This window comes from Vicugna pacos, chromosome 11, assembly GCF_048564905.1.
Source record: "Vicugna pacos chromosome 11, VicPac4, whole genome shotgun sequence".
Classification (NCBI taxonomy): Eukaryota; Metazoa; Chordata; class Mammalia; order Artiodactyla; family Camelidae; genus Vicugna; species Vicugna pacos.
Genome location: NC_132997.1, coordinates 6,344,805 through 6,350,856, shown reverse-complemented (window position 1 = coordinate 6,350,856; position 6,052 = coordinate 6,344,805). Strand labels below are relative to the sequence as shown.

Genomic DNA, 6,052 nt, shown 5'->3' with positions numbered 1-6,052 from the left:
TTGGGGTTCTCAGTAATTGTTAATAGTGTATAGGGTTCTGTAGACCAAGAATTTTGAGAGTCCCTGGAGAACGGGTGCTCAGGTGCTAGTCAGGTGCTTAGCGGTGTTAGACAGATGCCAAGATGTCTTCCGCAACTGCTCCTGGACTCGAAGTAATTGGCCACATGGTGATGGGTGGGCAGTGCCTCCACTTTATGAACCAGAAGCTGCTGAATGTGTCTGGAGTCTAGGCCATGGGCTGTGCAGGGATTCCTGTTCTATGTGTTATATCTAAGCCGCGATTCCTGTGCAGAGGCCTGGCCCTAAAGACCCACTCTCCTTTGCTCCCTGCCAAGTACCTTCTGTGTGACGTCAACCCTCCAGAGGGCTTCAGCCTCCGTAGGAACATCTGCATCCACATTGCCTTCCTCCTGAAGACCCTGCTAAAGATGGAGCAGTCGGTACTGGTGCTACCCTCTTCGGGCCACCTCTACCGCTGGCAGAGCCCTGACATCAACCAGGTCTGAATTCTCTGGTCCGACTTCTTTGATCTCCCAAGTCTCAACAGAAACGTCCCTGACATTGAGTACGAGCAGTTCATTGCAGGTGAGGTGGTGGTCATTTAACTGGGGCCAGGTGGTCGTTGTTCTGGTTCCGAACTGAACATTGGGCCATCTTACTTTGGGCTTGTCAGTCTGCTTAGGGGCCCTGTTCATGTTTCCCACACTGCAGGTGAATTTGGTCTTTCCATAGTTTTTCTCAGGAAATCAGTTTGAAGTGTATGAGCTCTATGTCCCCTCACCTCTGAAAACCCTGGTCTCCTGGTGAGATGGAGAGGTGACAAGGAGGCCACTGCCACGGCGGCCTTGTACCAGCAGGACTCTCTCCCTGTGCAGACAGGGCCATTCTTACCTGTAGGAAAGCACAATGTGTGTGTAGCATGGGCCACGTGCTGGAGAAGATATGTAACTGCCCATCCAGTATAATTTGGTCCTGCTCAAGCTGCCCATTTTAAGTTTTGTAAGAGGGAACATTTGAAGATTTTCTTTGAATAAAGGTATTAAGAGCTTATCATTGTTTTCTTTTTAATTGAAATATGGTTGATTTACAATGTTTTGTTAGTTTCAGATATACAGCTGTTTTGTTAGTTTCAGGTATACAGCATAGTGATTCAGTTGTACATATACATAGTCTATTCTTTTTTAGGTTCTTTTCTATTATAGGTTGCAAGATACTGAGTATTGTTCCCTGTGTTCTATGCTGAATCTTTGTTGTTTGTCTGTTTTACATATAGTAATTTGTGTCTGTTAATCCCAAAGTCCTAAGTTTGTTTTATAAGTCTGTGAGTCTGTTTTTGTTTTATAAATAAGTTCATTTGTATCATTTTTTAAAATTCCAAATATAAATGATATCATATGATACTTGTCTTTCTCTGACTTATTTCACTTAGTGTGATAATCTCCAGGTCCATACATGTTGCTGTAAATGGCATTATTTCCTTATTTGTTATGACTGAGTAATATTCTGTTATATCTAAATATCACATCTTTATCCAGTCATCTGTCAGTGGACGTTTAGGTTGCTTCTATGACTTGGCCACTGTAAACAGTGCTGCTATGAGCATTGGGTTGCAGGTATATTTTGGAATTTAGGTTCCCTCTGGATATATGCCCAGAAGTGGGATTGCTGGATCAAGTGATAATTCTTTGTTTTGTTTTTTTTTTTTGTCTTTTGAGGAATCTCCATGCTGTTTTCCACAGAGGCTGCACCAAACTACATTCCCACCAACAATGTAGGAGGGTTCCCTTTCCTCCACAGCCTCTCCACCTTTTATGGTTGGTGGACTTTGAATGATGGCCATTCTGACTGGTGTGAGATGATAACTTGTAGTTTTGATTTGCATTTCTCTGATAATTGAGCAATATTGAGCATTTTTTTATATGCCTATTGGCCATTTGTGTGTCTTCATTGGAGAAATGCTTGTTTAGTTGTTCTGCCCATTTTTGGATTGGGTTGTTTATTTTTTTCTTATTAAGTTGTATGAACTATTTATAAAGTCTAGAAATTAAGCCATGGTCAGTCTCATCTTTTGCAAATATTTTCTCCCATTCCATAGGTTGTCTTTTTGTTTTGCTTAAGGTTTCTATTGCTGTGCAAAAGTTTATAAGTTTAATTAGGTCTTATTTGTTTATTTTGGCTTTTAATCCTGTTGCTTGGGTTGCTTAGATTGCCCTAGGAAAGCATTGCTGAGATGTATGTCAAATAATGTTTTGCCTATGTTTTCTTGTGAGAAGTTTATAGTGTCTTGTCTAATGTTTAAGTCTTTAAGCCATTTTGAGTTTGTTTCTTTTTGGTTTTTTTGTGACTGTATTGTATGTTTTTGATTTGTGGTTACCTTATTTTTCAACTATATCAACCCATTACTATATCTATTTCCTTTAGACTGATAATCACATAGGCTCCAACACATCCTAAGAATAATGAAGAAAAAAAAGAAAGAAAAATAATCTATATTTTCTTGCTTCCCTCTCCCATTCCCACCTTTTTTTATTTTCATGTCCTTTTTCTTTTTTATATCTTCATGTTTATTCTCTTGTAAATTGTTATTGCATTTCCAACTATGGTTTTTCTACAGGTTTTCCTCTTGAAAACCTGTAGAAAACTTATAGATAAGCAGGATCTATAGCATCCTGCTTCCTTTCTGTTTAGAACCTTTTAATGTCTCTGTTAGGTTCAATATTGCTGAGTTATCTCCCCTTCCCCTCTCCCACACGCGCCTCTGAATCCTCAGTCCAGGGAAGCCAAACCATTCTAGCCTTTATCGGTTCTGGGAAAGCAATCTTCAGAGTGGGAAAAAAAATTGAAAAATCATATTCTGTGAGTTGCTTTCTACCCTTGCCCAGAGATAAGAAACATCTGAAGGTGGAGGAAAAAAGTTGGAGGTGGGGAACACAAAGTCTTTTCTCCTTTTGCTACTGAAGAAATGATTGCTTTTGTAATTAATGATGATGCCCTTTAAATTGGTGACATCGAGATTCTACAGCTTCAGCTCCTGTGAATAAGCAGCTGGGAGAAAGCTCTCCAGGGCCCCTGCAGTGGGAAATGCAGCCCCTCTGAGCACCTGTTGTTCTGTATTCTTCCTACCTCCTCACAGGTTCTCTAGGCACCTTGGAGGATGATGCAGTTACCCGAGGTGGAAGACAGGGAGACCCCTGCTAGGTGGTGAGCCACAGGAGCCCTCACTTGAAGGACAAAGTGAAGAGTAGTGGGGTGGGCATAGGAACAGATGATGGTTGAGACCCAGGATGGTGTCCTGGACTCCAGCAGGCGAGGCTGGTGGGGCAGATGGGGCCCTGGGGCAAGGGCAGGACTTGAGGGATCTGAAGCAAAGATATGAACCAAGGGACTGGATTCGTGTGGGATACGGTGCCCCCTGGAGGCCACGGGGCAGCAAAGCGAGACCAGGGGGAGCGGACACTTTCCCAAAGCTGGGTTGACAGGGCAAAACCAAGTCACTGGGGACTGAGAGGCACTGAGTTATTTTTAACTTTTTGTCCCTCTTTCTGGAAAAGAAACTGCTGCCTGTTGAATAGCCTGTGTCATTAGTGAGAATTAAAGAAATGAAGCAAGATTGCCTCAAAAGTCGTCCATTGTGTAGTTGTTAATAAAGGTCAAATGCAAAGTTGAATAGATGAAATGAAACATTCATCAGAGGATTTTAAAATTCTTTAAAATGAAAATTCTTGCTGCCTTTGTTCTTCATTTCAGGGTTCACTTGGTGATAATAATAGCAACCAAAGCAACAGCAAACCCTTACAGATCTCTGTCCTGCTGTTCCAGGAACACTGTGTTGGCACCACACAGGTTCCACTTTACAGGTAAGGACATTCATTAATCACATGGCTAGTAAATGGCAGAGCTGGGACTTGAACCCAAGCTGTCTGGCCCCAGAGCCCCCTCTCAGCCCCTTCACTGCAGCTCATCACTTGGCATGCCTGACACAGAACAACATTTAAGAGCAGCGTGACTTTGGCCAAGGCTGCTTCACCACTTGGTCTCTGTTTCCTCATCTGTAAAATGGGGGTGTGGACAGTGAACTCTGTGACCTCAGTGGTCACTTCCTGCAGCTCTAATATTCTACTGCTTTGATTTAGTTTAGTATCTGAGCCCCTGCATGACCCACGCATGGGCTGATGCTTTGCTAGGCCCTGGGTTATGGAGAAAGGTAAGATCCGCCTGCTTCTCCAAGGAGCCTGTGTCCCTCCATGGGAAACAGCTGCGAGGCCCAGGCTCCCTCGCTGGCAGTTGGGGGCTAGGCAGGAAAGTCTGATAGGAGAGGATGGAGGCAGATACCCTCCGGGAACAGTGGTGGCCACACAGCTCTCAGGAGTGGAAGCCTCTGTCCATACTGCTGATCGGGGATTCCTCATGAGGCCAGTAGCCCCCCAACCTAAGCCCTCAGGAAAAAGATCCAGCCACCCCTGCAGTTTCACCATAGAGCCAGTCCATCCTCATCACTGTGCCCATGTGCTCCTTTGTCCTGGGGCCTCTCTTCCCCCTACACCCAGAAGACTTTTCTCCCTCTCTTCTCTGAGTGTCCCCTCACTTCACCCATGGTCCCTGCTTCCTGGGAAACCATCTCTGAAGTTGACGCTTTGCCCCCTCACACCCCCCGTTTGATCATGAGCCTGGGTTGACCTCCTTGTGCTCAATTTCCACCTTCAGATCATTGCTCCTCCTCTCTTGGGAGCACCTGGAAAACTCAGATCCTTTCCTAGCAGTGCCTGTCACCCTGGCCTCCCTGCTCATCTGCCTCAGTCAGGAGCACCTGGACCACCAGCTCTGTATTTCCTCACCTCCTACCATCAAGTCATCAAAGTTGATTCTCCCTCCACCACCCAGTATGGTCATTTTAGGGTCTTCTTCTCCATCAGCCTGAGCCAGCCAACCCCCATTATCCTACCTCCAGGCTCATACCCAGGTGCGTCTCCACCCCAGGTCCAGCCCCTCTCCTTTAAGTGCCCACCTCTAGCCATCCAGCTTCTTCTCCACCAGCCTCCCTGACCCTCTTTCACCCTCAGTGGGTCATCAAGTGCTGACTCCTCTGCTTTCCTGCCTGTCCACGTTCCTCTTACTTCCACTTCCCCACCTTCCAGCTCTGCATCCACAGTCAGCACTCTCTTTATGACAAACAAAACTCCCTTGACCCTTGATCTTTTCAGTTCCTCACCAGTATGACTTCCATCTCGGTTCACCCAGCCCTATTTGTTCTGAGCCTGCAGGCAGCAGGCTCTCCCAGCACAGAATTCTAAGACTACAAATCAATGCCCACCATGTTGCCACTGCCAGGCAATCCTCCAGGATTTCTCTAGTGAGCACATTTCCCCACTTATCACTCAGTGGTGTCAACATTCTCTGCTCTCTGCACACCTGTAAGCTTCCTTCTGTCTCTTCCCTGACTCCCAGCAGATGGCCTTGCCTCCTGCTTCAGAGAGAATGACATGTTACTGGAAAGGAACTCGCTCACCTGCAGCAAATCTGCTCACCTCACCTTTTACCTGTCCCTCTCCCACCTGGACTCTAGCTGTAGTTGTTCTTAATTTAGTGAGTTTACTTGACATATATATACACAGTTAAAAGCATAGCACACTATAGGCTACCTCCTAGGGCTTACTTTTTCAATTTAACATAGAGTGTATGATTCATCCATTTCATTGCACATACCTGCAGTTCATTTGTTTTAACTGATTTTAAATGTTGTGTGTGTGAAAATAACACAAGAGAAGGGTAAGCCAGGATTCAGGATGCTGGTTACTTCCTGTTAGAAGAGGCCAAGAGCAGGATAGGGAAAGAGGACACAGTATGTCACTGTCAATAGTCCTGTTCCGATGCTGGGTGGTACTTTCACAACTGTTTCTTGTAATATTAATTTTAACACATAAATGCCGCTGACAGGCACCTATGATGAGAATGTGTCATGAACCAAGACATACAATGGGTAATATTACATCATTATTATTATGTAATCTTGTTATACAATATATTAATCGTTATCTTACATTATATGTTATGT

At 44.6% G+C, this 6,052-nt stretch overlaps 1 long non-coding RNA gene across 1 annotated transcript; it reads left to right on the top strand.

The window, feature by feature from the left end:
• The first annotated feature begins 335 nt into the window (after positions 1–335).
• Positions 336–4,972, top strand: LOC140699129 (uncharacterized). The gene is made up of 3 exons (XR_012077134.1): positions 336–585; positions 3,748–3,857; positions 4,705–4,972. It is a non-coding gene; the product is annotated as an uncharacterized lncRNA (long non-coding RNA).
• The last annotated feature ends 1,080 nt before the right edge of the window (positions 4,973–6,052 follow it).